Raw genomic sequence first — 20,574 nt, 5'->3', positions numbered from 1 at the left:
AGATGACCTGTAAATGTACAATAACTGGAATAAAAGGCCTCACTTATCACAGTGTATCAGGTTTCTCTATTTCAGGATGACGGGAAATGAGAAAAATGCTTGATGTCTTATAATCATCTTTTTTTTTAAATATAATTTCTTTCCTGCCTCTCATCAAAGTTCTTTTTTTCTTTCCTTCCTTCCGGAATTATGCCAGTATTTAGTCTTACTGCACCACCAGCTTTGGGCTGTATTAAAAAACAACCTGACTAAACATTGTTTTCAGGAGAGGAGTGTCCACAATATTTAAGAAATTCCAGGATACAGGATGTCTAAAGTATTGTACATTCGGCTATTTTCGGGTGAAGACATTTGGTGTAGACTGTAGAGGGAAGGAAAAGGAGTGGACCAGGGATAGACCCCAGAGGGACCCCAACCAATCAATGAAGTACACAGGGCTTAAGTAGTTAAAGGACGACTTTACCCATTTTAAACCTATCTTCATATAATTGGTCCTCACTAATGCCCATTGTCATTTGGTCCAATTGTTGTCTACTCGGTCTGTGTGTCAGAGTTCAGAAACCAGTCTACCAGTGACATCGATGGTAAGTCCAAGGTAATAGAAACCGCAGGCTTTCAATTCAAGCCATTGTTCTAGCATTAATGAAAAATAAAAATACAAACGATTGTTGAAAAAACGACGATGTCACTGGTAGGCAGGTTTCTGAAGCGTCCACAGCCCTCGTATGAGCCCTACTAGAATCTTAAAAATATATATATATTTACCATTTTATCATGAGCATTAGTGAGGACTGAGGACTAATTATATGAAGATAGGGTGAACATGGATGAAGTTGTCCTTTAATTAAAAATATCACACTCTTGTGAAGTGAGGGGCGCCGACTGTATTTATATCAGCCACATGTGACGTCTTACGTCGTCAATGTTTCACTGCTGCCCCAGACAAACACAAAAAGCCCATAATGACTAAATAGAGATTGTGTAATGGCTGTAGGGACTACAGGTTAGTTTAGTTTTGACCGGTTGTAAAACGCGGTGCGTCCATGTAATAAATTAGACATGAATGTTAAATCAGCAAACAGATTATGTAAAATAATGACACTGTTTCCAGGAATGACTGCTCACGTCTTTTCTTACAGAGATAGAGTCTGATTCCAAGTTGTGCGTCCCCATGGTTGTAAGAGTTTTAATATAAACATGTAGATGCTCCACTTATGCAAGTCTGTTGACTGATATTTTGATCGGCTTTTGGGCTGATTTCACCTCTGGTTCAATTCTTAATATGCAAAATGTATTCCTTTGGAGTATAAGGAGCTTATGAGATTAAGATCACAGCTGTCTGAGACATTACTCTTACATTACTACAGTAGGCCTATGGGCAAAATTGTGTTTTGTAGTTTTGCTATTTGTTCATATATATATTTGACATTTTGTTGTTCTCGGACATAACCTTGTATGTCCAAAACTACTGAAATACTTTTCAGGAAATAGAAAATAGAACCTGCATGTGTTCCAGTGGTTGGTCACAAGCTCTTGTTAATTAATACTTTTCATTGGTTTAATATTATATAACCCACAGACTTGCACATTCAACATTTCAATTCTTTACAAACAATTGCCGATCTAGAAGCTCACAACATGTCACATCGGGATACATTGTGAGCTTGTAGATCGACTATCTCTCTCTGCTACTTTTCTAGGACACCGTCATATGGCAAACTATAAAACAGGGCATTTATAAACAATGATGAAATATGGAGATAAGGTTTCCTTTCCTCCTGACACAAATCACGATATATATACGCACAGTGCAATGAGTATTATGGGAGACGAGGGGGAGTGAAATGCCCTTTGCCTTGTAATCTCTTGGAGAAGAAAAAAACCGGCCACAGCATTTGAGGTGCTGAAGTGTTTACATCAATCAAGCCTGATTTTGTCAGGTTATTCCCGCAGTAATCAGGCAAAATCAATGGCTTTTGTATTCCTGCTGTGGCTATAAGCTATAACCTATACACCAGTTTGTGTAGTGGAGGCTTGAGTGAGTCAGTGAGTTTACCTGCATGGGGAACAGTGATCTTCAGGGCTGATGTAGAGCCCTGAGAGGACGTGGACAGAGGAACAGGAGGCAATTTTCTCTGAGGTAAGTAGAGTCGGCGCTTGATTTAATAAATGGCTATGAGATGCTCCCAGCCGACATCCTGAGAGGTGGCCCGACAGTGGAGAGGGGCTGCCGGACTGCTCCGCTGTGTGATGGGGATGTCTTAATTCCTTGACATAAACATACACACAGATTAATGAAGCCTGAGGAGATTGTGAGGAGAGGGGGAAAAGATTGCTTATCGATCCATATCAAAATTTTCATGCTAATCCCGGGCCGGGAGACAGAGTGTCTGGTATCAGAGTTAATAATCTGATTTCTAGGCTGTCCGGGACAATTCCAGCGAGCGTGAGGGCCTAATCACAGTCCCGTCTACCCATCGGAGAGCAGCTGCCTGGCCTCGCTACACGTTCCCCCCCCCCCCCCCCCCCCCTGGCCCCTGCCACTGCCCCGGACAGTGATTGAGGATATGATAGAAACATGTTGACAAATTAAATTTCTTAAATTTCAGAGGAGATTTGCGGCGGCGGGGGGGCTGCAGGGTGACGGCGCTGGCTTGCTAAGTGGTGGGAGAGTGCCGGTGACCTTCGCCTGTGCGTGTGCTTATGGAATTCCTCCATAAGGTATACGGCTCGGGCAGGATCAATTCCCACCCCGGTTATTTGACCCCCGAGTAGTTGCCAGTGACAAATGATAGCCTCGCTCAGTCAGAGGTGGGTGGGATTATGACTGTATAATATGTAATTCATACCCTAAAGGCAGATTTGATGTCGACGCTCCACATTTATCCTCAAAATGGACACGTCGTAAGGGATCCATTGTTACACCCTCTCAGGCTTAAAATAACACCCTGGATTTTGCTGTGTAAGCACGGAGACCTTTTTATTCTCAGTGTATGGTGGGTTTTAACTTTTTACCGTATTGCTCCCTGCTCCGTATACTGTAGCTCTCTGAATAATCTATTCCACAGCTGTGGCTGCAAATAGTTCATTCTAATGCATTGGTTCCCCACCGGTGATACTGTGATAACCGCACATTATTATTGCAATATATTCTATTCAAAACTATACTAACTAATCAAAATTACTATACGAAAAATGATTTCTTTTCATGAACTATATCAGTACCTCCTCAGTGATGTAAATATGTTTTCAATGTAATGAGTCCCAGGATGCAGGGATGGTCTTTCAGATGAGTCCCAGGGACATTCTATGAGTCCCACTTCAACGACGTTATAGGAGTCATATTTTGCCATTTTTACAAATTGCAGCATTTAACTCCCATTTCATTTTATATGGTTATAATGTGGTTATATTCATGTAGAAAACATAAGACATGATTATTATAACTAAAGCTTGCAAAATAAACTAGAATTAAAAAGCAGTACAGTAGTAGAGTAGTGCATCCCGTGGATGCAGAGGTCGTTGTTTTATTGCGTCCCTTAACTATAAACTGCATTTTGGGATGCAAAATGCACCCTGTTTTAATGTCTGCCTCCTAATACAGAAGCAAATTCCATGCCCTATATAAACCTGCATGGTGTCCCTATTTTGGGCATGTCATTATACAATGGGCAAAGATTTCCACAAAAAGTGCAAAATATCCAATCTTCACGGCGGTCATAACGCGTCACATATTCTGCCCTGAACATAAATAGATTGAGAACCACTGTGTCTAATCTGTGTCCCAGCTGTGACTGCAAATAGTTCTACTCTAATGTTTTCTAAACCCCACGAATTAGCGTTTGAAAACATGCTGATACCATTTCCCCCGCCACTGCCCCACCCCCCGCCAGAGGAAGCGAGTGCCAGTGGGCGATGCTGAAGAGACCAGCTGACGTGCCTTAGTTAGGTTAATATCCTCGCCTCCCATTTTTCTCTATTAAGTCTTAATCACAGACTCGCTGAGTGTCACTTGACATTTGCATGTTGTGGCGGCGAGCTGCGACATGTGAGGCGCGGTCATATAGCTTCAGCAGCAGCTCTCGTCTTGATCAGCGGCACGCTATAAAAGCACACTGTCCTCTGATGAGGACTCGGTGGGTTATTTCCTCACGGAGAATGTCGTGATTTATTGAGGGGCGCTAGCTCCTCCTATGTCCAGCTTTGAGGGTTTGTGTAAACACAAACATTGAATGCCATTGACAATGAATGGCCAGTTTTGAGTGTTTGTCCTAACGCAAACATTGCATAAACACAAACATTGAAGACGAAGGTGAGGATGCAAATTCTCATTGGCCGGAATGAGATGATGTATGATGATGAATGAAATAGGTGTGTATAGTCTCAGTACGGCAATGTTAATAATATAAGCCTCCCATTGGAACAAATAAAATAGGCTACATGATAGAACATACATACTTACTTACCTTTATATTTTGTGCTCAAGAATGAGATATCGGGGCACCCGGGTGGCTCACCTGCTGGAGCGCACATACCATTAAGGCTCAGACCCAAGTTTGAATCCGACCCTATAGGCCCCGTTCTGCATCCCCAGTTTTACTATCAAATTAACACGTGACCAAATCTGGCTTTTACTGTGTTCATCTGCTCACAGTACTCCCAGTTGTGTTGCGTTTCGACATGTTGACAAGGAGGGTAGGACATTATTGATGTCATCCGGTCACGTGTTTCATAGAAGAAAGGAAGTACTCCGGCCTGCGGGAGGTTGGGGCGGACGAATGAAAAGTGAAGTGAGAAAAGAGAGAGAGAGAGATGACAAGGACAGCTGAAAGGAACCAGTCGACACTGCTTTAACTTCTCTCAATAATCAATCTGCTCATCTTGATGTTTACAAAAAAGAGTCGATAAGTGAAGAGAGAGCCTCGTGATTGGCTTTGATTTCTACCTCTGGCCCAAATCACACATTATTCTCTCTCTCTCTCTTTCTCTCTCTCTCTCTCTCTCTCTCTCTCTCTCTCTCTCTTTCAATATGACATTGATAACGGATGACATGACGTGACAAGGTCTCCACAGTCACATTGACAGGACTCTCCACAACGCCTTGCTTTGCAGACATCAAACACTTGTTTGTGACCTACTTTTGTTACCTGTCCTTACCTATAAGCAAGTTACCTAGAAACAGAATACCCTTAAAACTCTCTTCTTTGTTTTTTTAAAGATATATTTTGTGTGGCTTTCGCCTTTATTTTCTTTTTTATAGAGGGATAGGTATGCAGTAGGCTGACAGGAAATGGGGAGAGAGAGAGATGGGGGGATGACACACAGTAAAGGCTGTCGGGATCGGGAGTCGAACCCGCGACACACTGCTAGACTGGATTACCAGCCAAGGTGGCCTTTGGTTGACTTGCTAGTGATTTGTGAAGCACGCCAAACATTCAGCATTAAAATGGTTTAAGTCACTTATTTTCAACAAGCGACATGCTGTATAGTTTTTCAAGTAACTATATTAGACTTCACACGATCAATGTTTTACAGTCTACAAAGAAACCTCTGAGGCACCTTTTGAATGTGTGTGCGTGCACGTATGTGTGCACTCACGTGCGTCCTTGCGTGCGTGTGTGCACGCATGTGTCCGTGTGTGTGAGTGTGTGTGTGAGTGCCTGCCCTGCAGCGTGAAAAGCCCCAGTGGCAGTGGCTGGCAAGGCGGTGACACCAATAATTTGACAGTAATGTTGCCAATAAACAAACAAACCACAGCCTCATTCATAATCTGTATCTGTTTGTGAGGACATAATGATCTGTTAGCATGGCCCAGTTCTCCATTGTGCCGCAGCCTTGTCGTACAGGCTCAGGGGAAGACTTATCCATATGAGAGGCTTAGAGAAGCCCTGTTCAGATCCACCAGGATTAGGCCCAGGCTAATACACTGGGTCAACAGCATGGTTCTTCTAATGAGACAGGTGTACAGTACTTACCGCGGGCTCTCCACGTACCGGAGGCTCAAACAAAAGCTGATATCATCCCTCTCGGCTTAGCCCGCCTCGTATGATATCCCCCTGTAGTGAATGCAGCGGCTGTATCAGCCTAAATACAGCCGTCCAGGCAAGCTCGGGGGGGGTGAGCCGTGCGCTTTGGACAGCACCGCGCACCCCACACACCGGAGGGATCATGGGACTGGGCGACAGACCGCTTATAAAATAAAAGATTTTGCGGGGGATTTAAAGGTATATTCAGTGATTTCACTTAATTCAAATATCACTTATTGTTTTGTTTTGTTGTGATAATCCTCTCTACTATAGAGTGTGCTGACCATATACGGAGTTCCTCCCTGTCCCCAGTTAACCCCTGGGGGTCAAAATACCTTAGGTTTCGTTTTTGGCTCTCTATCCTGATTGGATGAAAGTCTTAGGTCCCAGCCAAAAACGAAACCTAAGGTTTTTTGAGTGAAATCACTGAATATACCTTTAACATGTATTTGTTTCGCTTTTTTTTTGTTGCAGCCATCAAAGAAACGTATATGGCAAAAATAGAAACGGTGAAAATCGCAGGTGATTTTTACCACTGGTTCTCTGTGTGTGTGTGGGGAGGGGGGGGGGGGGTGGCGGACCAAATGGGCCTTTATGGGTCTGTAACTCCGAGAGTGTCCATTTGGTTCCATTTGTAGACTCGGGAGTTAGATTAACACTGAGGATTTTACAGCATAGATTGGGGTCACAGAGATAAAAAAGAGGTTTCATGGCCTCTAATGCATATCAAATTGGGGGTCCTTGAAATGAAAAAAGGGTCGAGAATCACTGAGTTAGACATGCTGAGACTAACATGGCGAGATGGGAAGGTCACCTGTCTTCAACACCGTTGTAGGGATATATTCACAAAGCCTGTTTGACTCTCTCCACCCTTTACATAGGTTGTTGCATCTATAGCGCCATCTCTTCTCTGTGTATAGAAAGCCCGCCCCTTTAGCCCCCACGCCCGCCCGCCAAACCCCAGCCCCCCACCCTTGTTTTTTCCTGCTTGTCAAAACATTTGTGGAATCCCATTTTCCTTTAATAAAGTATAGTTGTGTCCCACAGATGTATGCTTGGATAAGATGTCATACTCTGTCTTTGTTCAGAACAGCTCCCCGCTGATGTTCTTAGGCAGTGAGAAAATTGCCTTATTGAAACACGTTGCTTGGAGTGACTACAATGGCACGCTCAGGGCCAGCATTATGCACATGACATATTCAGGACCTTGGAGTAGAAAAACTATGAATATAAAGTAATCACGGAAGGCACCTACATGCTTCCCAGCCATGATAGCTTTGCTTTTTTTCCTCCCTAACCTTTGTCAAATATGATGATTTCATGATTTTTGATCTCGAGGCGGCTGGTATTTCCGTCCAGAGTTGGATTCCTTCGCAGTGGATTGTCTCTCTTTTTCTCTGCAAGGCTTGATCTGCCCTCCTCCTGCCTCACTCTCTGTTGTCAAAAAATTTGATTAGTAAATAATGTAAATGAGAGTAATTTCTCAGTGTGTTAAAAAAACAACACCAGCCAGCCTCATGAATCAATACATTCCTAATTATCAGTAAGCACCGGCTTCAACATTGAACTCATCTTGTGCATGGGGCTGGAATAACTGTACTCCATCGCAGTCTCCAGAAACACTTTGAGTTTAATGGGCTAGGCTGCGCATGCATGTTGGTCTGTGCATGCGTCTGTGCTTGTTGTGTGTGTGTGTACTGTTCAGAGAGAGAGAGAGAGAGAGAGAGAGAGAGAGAAAATGTTCTTGGGAGACATATTGGCATTGTAAACCTAAATGTTAAGCTACCCCAAGAGTGCACTTCCTCTGCGAAGTTAAGAGCTGGGTACACATGTTTATTACAATTTCAAACAAAATGCAAATGCCATTAAACAAATGAGGTTTAGGCAAATTAGCCAGGAATTTAATATTCGCAGCGCCTATGATATGCCAGGGCAGCTTGTTACGAGACAGTGGTCTGAAGTATCACTCGTCTGCCAGGGCTTTCATCCCCGCCTGCTCTCTTGAGAATATTTGTAATTAGCATCATTTGCCTAATACTTCAGGTTAATTAGAATATTTAATTGAATAGCTCTAATCTTCGGAGATGACTATATTATAATCAAATTAGCTCCGCCACTACGCCGGCTATTGAACATGGCAGACTGCCTGGCTCCTGGCCTAGCTCGCATCCGCTCCCTCTCCACACAGCGTTTTCACATACTTAATGGTCCATTTGAACTATGCTATCAACATTTGATTATTCCTAAACAACAAAGGCAGCAACAACCAGTAGGCATAAAAAAAGCAAAGAGATGATAAAGGAAAGTGCTATGGCTCCCATATGGCAGGTTGGAGGGAGCACTCCCCCCTGTGTGCGCGGCGTTGAAAGAGGGGCCTGCGAGACCATCGGGGGAACGGAGTTGAACTCCATTCTTTGCTTTTCTCCTCCTCCATCCTTCCCCTCTCCCCCCGCCTGCCAAGTGTCTGCCGAGATGAGCAGATGAGGGGACATATGCTAGAGAGGCTCTTGGAGAACCATCGAGAGCATTTTAGGAGTCTAACCAGATGAAAAGGATTCTAGCCATCAAGTGAAGTAGGCTGTAACCCCATAGCATTACCTGGGATAGCGCGGCATATGTTCTCTCCCTCCACTGGCCTCCTGTTGGCTTTTCTGGGCATCCATCGGGCCGTCACTCACGCCGGGGCAAATCGCAAGGCTTTCTCTTTTTTCCCCTCTTTGGAAATGTGTGGAAATCATATGCATGAGCGTAATGCAAACACACAGACACATAATGCACAGAAATGTGTTATGCTTTCAGTTCATTACATTACGCAGCGTCTGCAATCGAATGAGATCAGTCTTCCAGGGTTTATTGAACTCAAGCAATCTGTCATGTTCATACACAACAATCCCATCCTCTCCCAGGGAGATAAACAAACCAATAAAGCAGAGGGGGAAAAAAAGCTAAATATTACAGTGCATTCAATTGCAACAAACAGATGGCAGCTAAATTAAAAGAAATTACATATACATTATCTTCGCTTTATGGCTTTGCTCTAATTGAGGTGATTATAATTCCTACCTTTCTGCACTATAATGACGTGAATTAATCCATTTAGGCTGGAACGTGTAGAAATTGTACTTGCCAGTGTTTTGCATTGAGCGTCTAAAGTGATAATTTTTGACAGTGCCGTATGTTTAGTTGACAGTATTTCTTCTTGGTTGAGTTTTATTACGTAATTTTATTTGTCCCTGCGCTGATTTCTTTATATATCTGCAAATGAACCCTTGTTGCAAATAGGTAGCCATATGCCACAAGCATAGAGAACAGAGAGATAGGAATATTCCTTAGGCTTTCCGCTAATTTGTTTTCTCTGTTTCATGGCAGCTGATTGTGCATCGTGGGTATATTAAAATGATAATGAATAAATGTGTCATTAATTCAAGCATGCCCATCAGGAGAAATAAAATCATGCCCTTGCCCCTTTTGAGTCGCTCGCACTGGCGGTGGTGTCAGGAAAAAATTGTGAATCTAGTAACAAAGCTTTGTCATCAACTTTTAAATCTAAAGTAAATTGAAGGATTTTGCTGTGTTCAGATCAGATGCTGACTTCCTGCTTGCACCTTTCGCCTCTGCTCCACTGACGTCACCGACACAGACAGCCAAAAAAAGGATGCTGCGTTGGAGTTCATTGTTGCCCCTAATTGTTGAACGTGGAGTAAGGAGTAATTGTACTGTACTCTACGACTACATAGCAATCTGTGTGTGTCGAAATCACCAGTGGGTAGTGACACTCCCCGTGGTGTCGACACCAACATCTGACGATGTTCTGCGTGTTCCGGAGGGCTCTTGTTACAGTTTTTCAGCCACAATGCCGCATCCAGAAAAGGTTGTCTACGTCCCATTCGAGCATATCTATCCTCTCTTATTGTCTTTTCTGCAACGATGTAGGCATGTCATTGGCATACTTCTCCAACCATGTGAATGGCTAAAACGAATGCCACAGTGAACATTATAGCTGGCCTCAACAACACAGTGTTCTCATTAAATTATTCACTCCAGTAAAGTAAGTTTTAATTTATTTCTATTTTGGGCATGTTATTAAAGACAAAACGTCTGTGAAAAAAGCTTTCGCACACAGAAATAAGGCTGCGGCGTATGAACAGGTGCGTATAGGCCAGTGGACATCAATGATACGAAGAAAGATATGCACTATATCTGTATCTGCTCGGTACATGAGTTTTACATGTATTAAAGGAGAATTCCATACTAAAAGGCTTTCTTTGTAGTTGTTACGTCCCCACCAAAGAGGTCCAGGTGTTATTGTGTGAAAAAGCTCCTTATTGGCTATTTCCCCTACCATAAGCCCTAAATGAATTGCATTGAACTGAATGGGAATTGAATGGGGCTATGGGGTGTTGTGCTAATTCACTTATTTCCATCGCTCAAAATTATAATTTCTTTGTATATATCCTCTCTTCATAATGTAAATAATATCCCAAGCGGCACACTTTACTACTTCTTTCGATGGAAATAAGCGAATTAGCATAACACGGCCATAGCCCCATTCAATTCCCATTCAATGCAATGCAATTCATTGAGGGCTTCTGGTAGGGAAAATAGCCAATAAGGAGTTTTTGCACAAAAAAACACCTGGACCTCTTTGATGGGGACGTAAACAACTACAAAGAAAGGTAAGAAAGATAACAAAAGCATTCTAGCATGGAATTCTCCTTTAATGAGGCAACGTTTCGGTCCCCAATCACCTTCTCTCTTCTTATCAATTAGTGGCTCAGGAGGTAGAGCAGGTCGTCCAATGATCCATTGGTCGGCGGTTCGAATCCTGGCTCCTCCTGTCCACATGTCGAAGTGTCCTTGGGCAAGACACTGAACTCTACATTGCCTCCAATGAGTTGGTCGGTGTGAGCTCGCCACCATTGGTGTATGAATGTGGGAAGTGAGGACGCTGGCGTCGACTGTTCGCCGCTTCACCTCCCAGTGTATGAATGAATGAACCATTGTAAAGCGCTTTGAGCACTTGGAAAAGCGCTATAAAAATGCAATTCATTATTATTATTATTTTCTTCCTAAAATGGCAATCATGGCCCAGGCCGTAGCGTAACGGTCTGGGCACCGGACTGGTGATCCAGTCGCGGTGTGCCGCGGGTTCGACTCCCGGACCCGACACGGCCTTTACCGCATGTCATCCCCCCATCTCTCTCCCGTTTCCTGTCAGCCTACTGTCTGTCCCTTAAAAAATCAATAAAAGGCGTAAGCCACAAAAAAATATCTTAAAAAAATGGCAATCATAGCAGATCTATCAAGCTCAGCTCATGACGGGTCACATTGGCTACTGTTGTTAAACACCATCATACGATGAAGTACGATGTGGGCTTCAGTGGTTAATTTAACACTGAAAGTGTAAAAGTGAGGGTTATTACAGTGTGCTGTAGGCTTTCACTGCAGAGACCGACAAATATTCACAACATTTTATTCTACCATTTAGAAGGAAAAGACATCTGCCCAGGGTATATACTTCCTCAACTATAGAGATAATTAGAAGGTTGAACATGTTTGTCCAAGCCTTTCAGGATTATGATCATTCCCACAAAAATCCCATGTTCTCATAAACGTTTTAATTTTAGAATATATTTGGGTGATTAAAGATGATTAAAGTCAAGCCAGTTATATGAAATACTTAATTATCTCAAACAAGTAACAGTTTTATTTGGGAAGTGCATGTGGTATGGTTAGGAATGATTGGGAGATTTGAAGTATGCGTGTCTTGATGCCATGTGTTTTGATATGACAGACGGAAACACTATCATGTGGTACGGTAATTGGTTTGGCGTACTACTTAAATTGTATATTCAATTACATTTGAAAAGAGCAAATATACAGCAGCGGTAAGCCATGACAGAATAGGTAAAATATGTTGCTGCAGCCGAATATTTTCCCAAACGTTGTAAAAAAAGAAATAACTGGCACTTTGAAGCACAACTGGCTGGTAGACCTAGATGGGTTTTTTTTCAAGTGTGATGCCTCAGAGAGCTTCTCTAGTCTTCCAAATAAATCCACAAGGTGGACATGGAGCAGCATGCATAAACACATCATGCTGACCCCGTTGTGAGAACGCTCTTCTTCTTCTTCGTCTTAATCTCTTTCTTTATTATGGGATTGTTTTAACCCATTTAAGACTGAGACCAGATTCTACTATCGTAAATGTCTTCTAAATCATGACAGTTTTCTGAAAAACCTATGTTTCTATGTCAGTGGTGCTCAAATTAGTTCATGTCAAGGACCCAAAAAAATATATGTATTTGGCCGCCGACCCTCATCTGACATTATGTTGTTCCAGGCACCCCCCAGAAGCAAAAGATGTAGTTAAAAAAGTTTGAATATATATTCAAAGATTTGCGCCACATTTTCACAGAATTTTCAAAAATAGCAGATCTACACCGAGTGCCGTGCTACGAGCTCGTAGATCTGCTGTTTTTCAATGGCTAAAGTATAACACAATGCTTACAACACCAAAAGGGGTTCCCGTCCAGAAGCCTTCGCTGCAGGGCCTTGCTGTGTGTGTGATGTCCGAAAGAGTCAGACCTCGCGGTGCGCGGCCGGTCGGCGGCGGTTTGGTGCTGGGTTTGATGGAGTATGTCAGTCCAATCAGCCCGGCTTCCTGAGTCTGATTGGGTCTGCCACGCAGAGAGGTGTTCAGAGGCAGCCCCTGATATTAGCTCTAGATCCAGCTGACAGCTAGCATATGGCACCACCGTGGAACTCCCAGCACAGGCAGCTACACTGACTGGAGGGCCACATGGTGTGTGTGTGTGTGTGTGTGTGTGTGTGTGTGTGTGTGTGTGTGTGTGTGTGTGTGTGTGTGTGTGTGTGTGTGTGTGTGTGTGCGTGTGCGTGTGCGTGTGCGTGTGCGTGTGCGTGTGCGTGTGCGTGTGCGTGTGCGTGCGCGTACGCAACAGACAGAAGACATATAACATAGAAGGTATCTCGTTTCATGTGACTGCAAGCGATGCATTGAGGTGTGATGTTGACGTTTAAGCCCTTTTGTAAACGGAAATCTGTACAAGTTTCCGATGAGCAATCCCCCCCGACCCCCCTTCCCTACCACAAACAGACACACACACACACACACACACTAGTGACCCTATACTATCTTTAACAGTCAAGCAAGAGAATATTAATCAGACCAATTTGGGGTGGACTGAGTGCACAGGATTGAAAGAGGTCTTGTCGAGTTCACCGTTCCTGCACAGCATCTCTGTAGGCACGTGGCAGAGCTAGAGACGTAAAGCCTCTGCTAAAGTTCCGGGGGGAAATTTTCCCTAAGGTTTATGAGCCATGGCCGATGAGTAGATGACCCAAGTTAATTATTATTGAATTTGTTTTCCAAGCTTCACTGACACTTACCTCTACAACCCACAATCCAACAATGACAATGGCCACACTCTCATTAAAACCAGGCCACGTTATACATTTAAACTTCCCCCACGCCTGAAACCTGATCCTGTACCACAAAAACCTTTTTAGCATCCAATTTATTCTGCATTAACTACTGTGTGCACATAATACTTAAGTGTCCATTTTTACACGTTCAGAGTTAAATTAACACTGGATTTTATCTGTGGATTTCCTGAAGGAACTATCCAATCCATAAGATACTGTATAATTATATTCATTTCAAATAAAATGGATGAATACGCTCTCATAATGAAAGGTGAGACAATGGGAAAATAAATAGACAGGTTTTACAGTATTGTTTAAGTTGTACTCTGCTGTACGACAAAATATAAATTACTAAATCAGGCTTACGTTGATGTTACGGATCTCTGGATCTTCTTCTCTGACAATTTGTATGTTTGATTGATTGAAATATGTATTAACAGTTTGCAGAATTACAGTACATTTCAAGCACAAACTCAAAGACTGTTAACTGTGAGTGCACAACCAAATTAAGCATTACACTTGTTTACAAGAGGGTCCACCTTGTTCAATTCATCAAAACATTTAGAGACGTACAAATAGACACTTCTATATAGTCAAAGAACAGAACAGGAATTCATCATAAAGGAGGTAAAAAGGGAAAAGAAACATACACAGTGAGGGGAAGAAGGGGTGGGGGGAGGGGATTCAGATTTTTACGGGGGCCAGTTTCGAATTGTGCCTGTAAGTAACCCAGCTGACAAGGATGACATGACCGGTATAAGCATGAAATGAGGAGGGAGACAAGTATGAGACAAATTACACCCATCACACGCATAATCTGAAAATTATATAGTCAGGCATGTAATATAATATGACATAATTGTGGAAGGGCTTAGGGGGCACACTTACCTTCTGTTCTCACTCTGGGAAAGACACACTTGTCATGATACAAAGACTAGATGGAGATAAACCTTCGTTGCTGTCATGCCTGGAATAAAAAACAGGCAAAATGCAAGACATCTGTAGTGAGTCACGCCCCGACAACTCGACTGGAGCAAGTGTGCTCAAATACACGCGTTATGAATTAACCACACTAAAGCATCCATGTAATGGCTATGGATGTTGACGGACAGGAACACAACGTGTTTATGTGCCTCTGAATCCCAGTTTTACTCATACGGTGTGTTTATTGTTGGGGATATGAAAGAACGCACCAACTGACGAAGGGAGTAGGTTGAAGTGAGGGTTGCAAGATGTATCGGATAGCAGTTTGAACCAGCTTCATGGTCACGTCACATATTTACAAAGTAAAAAGGTGGGGTGACATGGGCAGGGGGGGGGGCAAGGAGGAAAGAAGTTCAAGCAAAAGAAACAAAGTAAAAATCTACATATTTGTACATAAAGCTTAGAGTTAAGGTATAAAGCAGCTATAACAGCAGGGGTCTACTGTGCATTATATACTATTACTTAACCACTTAAACCCCGGAGTCCCTCAGGGCTCTATACAGGGGTTTTCTGTTATGTTATTCTGTCGATCTGCCTTTTCCCCACAATAAGGATAGGGCGTTAGTTTGTATTACGTTTTGGAATTTTGTATTTCAGCTTTTTCCTATACTGAACATCCTGTACACGTACACATGTAGGCCTACTGTATATTAAACAGTATGTATTAAACCACCCATATTCAAAACGTAATGCAGGGTCGCCAGTGTGTTATATATGATATATACCACCGCATATATGAATATACCACTATTGTCTATTATTTATAAAACATAGATTATCATTACAAGTGTAATATTAAACAGCAACATGAATATACAATACTGTATAAATGAAGCTAATAATGTACAGTATAATATACTCCCATAATCAGATCCTTGTCATACATATATTGCTTTATTTTCACCAGACACAGAAGGTGGCACATTTTCTTACTCTCCCCTAAAAGCTGTGTTTTTCTCCTCCTGCATGCACACTGGACAAATTCTCTTTCCTGTTTGAGACAATATGTAGGCGCGTTTGTCATTGGTTATCAGTGGATGATAGATAGTCTAGCCTGCAGAGAAACATGTGTTGTGCTTTAATCTCCAGTGCATAGGCCAGTATTCATGGCCGGCAGCTGGAGAAAATCACAGGAGGGGAAGAGCTAGTCCACCTCCATGGCAGGAGGAGACATTGAGCCTGCCTGGCAGATGCTGGTTCTTGTTATCAGGCCCTCTCCCTGTCTTATTTATGTGCCCTCATCAACGGCTCCTTTGCCCATGCACGCACACATAATACTTACCGGTACGCACCCATAATTTTAACACTGGGACAGTGCTGGACGGTTTGCATAATATTATGTCCTGGAGGCTGCCTCATTTCGCATGTGTTCAGGAAAGCACTTCACCTTTTTTCAACACTATCTACCAGCCTCAATAATGCTCTCTGTAAGATGGTACCACTCCTGTCTACTCACTCTGTGTGTGTCTTAGAGGCTGAGGACAGTGCAAACAAATTTAACGGCTGATGACATCACCAGTGGACGTTCCTAACTAGATTTTGGACTGTTTCGAACAGCCATCTTCGAGTTGTCCACAGCCTACCTCTCATAATAGCGGGTAGACAGAAATGCTATTGTGAGCATTTTAGTGCGGAGTGGACAGATGTATAGAGTATATAGGTTTGAACAACATGTCATGGTTTAGTAGTTTTCGGATCTGAGGTCAGAGCTTTAACCCATTTTGGGCGGGAACCCCTTTTGGTGTTAGCATTATGTTATGCTTTAGCTATTGAAAAATAGCAGATCTACAGATCTACGAGCTTGTAGGTCTGCTATTTTAGAAAAATCGAAGAACGACTGACATAGAAACATAGCTTTTTCAGAAAACCGTCAGGATGTAGAAGACATTTTTGCACTTTCACTTTCAACATAGGCCTTCCTCTGGCTAATGCCTGTGCTAACTAAGAACCCCCAGCAGGCACACAGAAACATGGCCATAAGCCTCTCACCTCCCCTCTGCCTCATATCCATATATTAGTTTCTGTTTCGCACTCCAGCCGCACACCGCTGCTTCCCTTATCGACAGGCCCCTACTGCGATATTTATGTCACATATTTAATATGGACATGGGAATGATTATCAAATCCATAGTTGCCAAGAGAGTCCGATCGGCCTTAAATAATGGATGAGCGAGGATGCGACTCAATTTGCGAGCAGCAGAGAAAGACAGGGCAGCGCAGCCATCGACCACCTCCTCCTCCGCCCACCCCTCCGCCCCGCTCTCCGCTTCCTCCACGGAACGTCATTATTCTGGTCGATCTTTTCTCCCCTCGCTTGACATCATTCAATGTAATCATCCTTCAATAAAAAACCTGCTTGTAATAAAAGGAACAACCCGGGTCAATACCCAGAATATGGAGAAGGATGGCCCCGTGGTAGGAGACAGCGAATAAATGGGCTTCTTCATCAAAGCGGATAGGCGGCCTGGTGCCTTAACAGGAATTCGACCGTGGCCAGAGTTATCATTACTGTTACCTTTTGTATCATCGCTGTTTGTGTTCTGTGAATATGAGGAGGAGTGATGGCTGCATTAATGAATCAATGGCCTAATGAAGCAGCCATTGTGTTGGTTTATTGAAATACGCTGAGGAGAATTGAGGAGCCGTGCAGCACGTGAATGTGAGGCTGTCATATTGCCAGCCCAGGCTGACACAGTAAAACACCAAAGACTATGATTCCCCACAGTTGTTTTGTTTAACCAGTTAAACCCTATACACGTTGAGTTGCGTGCCCCAGGCGTCTATACCCTATGTTTTCCCCTCTACACCAAAAGTAGCCGATCTACAAGCTCACAATGTTTGCCTATACTGTATGCCCAGAATTGGGACGCTAGGGTTCATATGGTTAAATACATTGAGTAAACACGTCAAACTACAACTATTAACATCCTCCACCATGTAGCAATCAACTGCAATGCTGTTCGCACTTTCCAGAGGACCAGTATGTTGGCTATGGAGAGGTTTGGGGGTCAAATTAGCTGACAGGGTAATTTCCTTGAGGCGACATGCAGAGTTGCTGATTATCCCTGAGCTAGCATCATTTTTGTTTATCAAAAAATGCTAATTGCCTGTTTTTACGAGTAGGAAAAGATTAAAAGTTAATAGGAGAGACTAAATAAACAATGCAATTGCATGAGGCTGTGGAAGATGGTAATTAATTTGTGGCCACCCCTGAGCTAATTAGCTAATACAAAGCAGGAAAAAAAAAGAAGTTAATGAGGCTTAATGTAACTGATACACTGAGAAGTTTAGACTAATGAATTTATGAATGCATGAGAAAATCAACTTTAAATGCTCCTTCCAACTTGTGTGCTTCCGCTATAGGGCTCCTCTCAGGCAGCGGGATGGCTCCTCCCAGGCAGCGGGACGAGAGAGAACACTGCGGGTGAATTTGATCAGCTTGAAGTCCAACTGCAGACGGGTGGTCACTGCATACAATTTCATAGCAAGCATTTGATTCGGCCTCGCCATAAAAAAAAAACAGGATAAGAATTGCTGGCTTCACACCGAGTGAGAGATGGCCAGCCATAGGAGGGCCCATACCGTCCCAGCAGTTAGTGTGTTTGCAGGAACCTCGGGGTGTACTTGGTCTAAGGATACAGGAGAGGCTGTATATTGGAAGGTCTGGGGAGGTCAGTCGGCCTGAGGGCGAGAGAGAGAGAAAGAGAGAGAGAGAGGCAAGGAGAAATAACAATCTGCGGGTAACTCTCTGTGAGGCGTATAGTGCGGATGGTCCAGACAGACCCATTAGAGGACCAGGCCTTTTGACCCCAGTTTACTACTCTACCAGTTACTACTGTCTTTCCATCAGCCAGTCCCGACTCATTTGAAGCGATACCTCAACATGCCATACATCGTCCTGCACCTTTCATATAAACCCTGTCTAACCACTGCCTTCTGTCCTACCCCAGATGATTGTACGTACTGTATATACCACTCACATGTCTGTCACGTCTCACGGTGGTGATCACGCGGCATATTACTCTCACCATGTTGACCCGAGAAGACATTACTTACACCTCAGTTCACTCAATAGGGTCACAATGACATTTACTGTTGATGCCCCGGACCAGAGGGTTCATGGGTAATTTGAATGAAATTACAGGGCTGTGTTGATGAATCCCGCTCGTGAGTGGACGGGGGGGGGGACGGGGGGGGGCACGGAGCGGCGAGCTAATCAGGTAATTGCAGCTTTCATAAATGTAATTCATCAGGAGGACAGCGGTGCAGCTGTAGCGAAGGGGCAAGGTGCAGCTAGCGCCGTGCACACCAGCCCTGTGGTCTGACCGGTAACCACTTCACCCACAGACCATATACTGTAGGACTCCACCTGATAACAAACTCCTTTATGAGCTGAAGGCACGTGATATGCCAGGAATACCCCGTCAAAGCATTAGTGTCATATTATATAAATCAGTGCTCTAAGTGTCCCGTCTTCCCACACGGCTGACTTTCTCGTTTATAGTTTACAGCGGGCAATTTGTCAACCACATTCTGATGCACGGGCAAAATGCCGCTCCGAGTAATAGATTCACAGACGTGCACAAGTAAGACATGTCACAGCTCCTATTGTAGTGCCATAAATAGGGACGGCTAGGTAATTTGTTCATTGGTGTAATCTGTGGTTATACACAGCAAATTCCTATTATTGCCCACCAGATTGCCCACCCTGGTATGTGACTGTAATTGTAGTAGTTATAAAATAGTTATTTGGACAAAGCTCGCACACAAATACAGTAGCTGTCAACCATCGATTGCTTCAGCTGCGAGAGTTACACGAGACATGGCATCCATTCAACATGTTGAGAGCGCGTGATGAAAGCTCAGTCAAAACAATTTGTCCTGTGATTCCAAACACTATAGATAAACACCTCGCGGCTGATTCACTCATACGTGGATCTCCGCGTGTGAAGAGCCACACATAAAGGACAGGGCGAGGCCAAACACGAGCCACGGCATAGAAATCAATGGTAGGTCAATTTTTCTATGCGGAGGCTCTTGTAATGTGTTTCGGTGTGGCATGGGGGTGGAGGTCAGCATACAGTGGACACAGGTGCGAAATGACAGTAAAAGTCTCTGTGCTGTGAGTCAAAGACTCATTTCATAAGACCACCGTACAGAATATTGAAACATGATAAGGTCAAGAACAGGTCTAAGTGGCTTTTTGCAGTTTTCTTATTTTCCCATTTCAACATATCCGTACGGTGTCCGCGCTCTCTCTCGCCTCTATAATGGAAAACTATCGCCAGAGCATTTCTCTGTCAGCGAGGGTCAAGGGGTCATCGCTGATGTCACTCTCAAAGTAACCAGTGGCAAATAGGTCCTGACATGTGCTCTCCAATGAGAGAATGAGACCGGACAGCTTCCCTGGCTCTCCGACTGATAAGCCATAGAAAAGAATATGTGAGGCTTGCAACATCAGAGCCCACTGCCTCTACCTTCTGAGAGACCAATATCAGCTGCCCTATTAAGGCACAAATAACAATGGGGTGATGTGAAGGAGAGAGGTGTGTGTGTGTGTGTGTGTGTGTGTGTGTGTGTGTGTGTGTGTGTGTGTGTGTGTGTGTGTGTGTGTGTGTGTGTGTGTGTGTGTGTGTGTGTGTGTGTGTGTGTGTGTGTGTGTGTGTGTGTGTGTGCATGCGTGTACAGTCCGTGTGTTTAAAGATGGAGTGCCGTGATTTTTGTACTTTTTCTGTTTTGCATGTGTCTATGGAGTTAACCCCCAGGTGTCGTTATAATATTCAAATATGTCTTCCCTGTGTATTTTTGGTTTCTTCCTGAAAGCTGAAAGCCTTTGAGTCAAAAGGCCCAATCGAAATAACACCATTTTAGTGACATCATAACCCTAATTCCTCCCCCATTATCATACAACAACAGCTGTGGACGAGGCTTAAGTTCAGATGGGTGTGGCCACATAAAAACATAATTTTAACACTTTCGGTATACACTTTTTTTTAAAGAAATCTTCCACCTATACAATTTACAATTTAGGCATTTAGCAGACGCTCTTAATCCAGAGCGACTTACATTAAGCAAGAACAAAAAAGCATGGGAATACATCACATAAAAACATTTATCAAGA

This window comes from Protomyctophum parallelum, assembly GCF_964188405.1.
Source record: "Protomyctophum parallelum genome assembly, chromosome: 3".
NCBI lineage: Eukaryota > Metazoa > Chordata > Actinopteri > Myctophiformes > Myctophidae > Protomyctophum > Protomyctophum parallelum.
The sequence above is the reverse complement of the archived record's forward strand: the minus strand, read 5'-3'. Positions refer to the sequence as shown.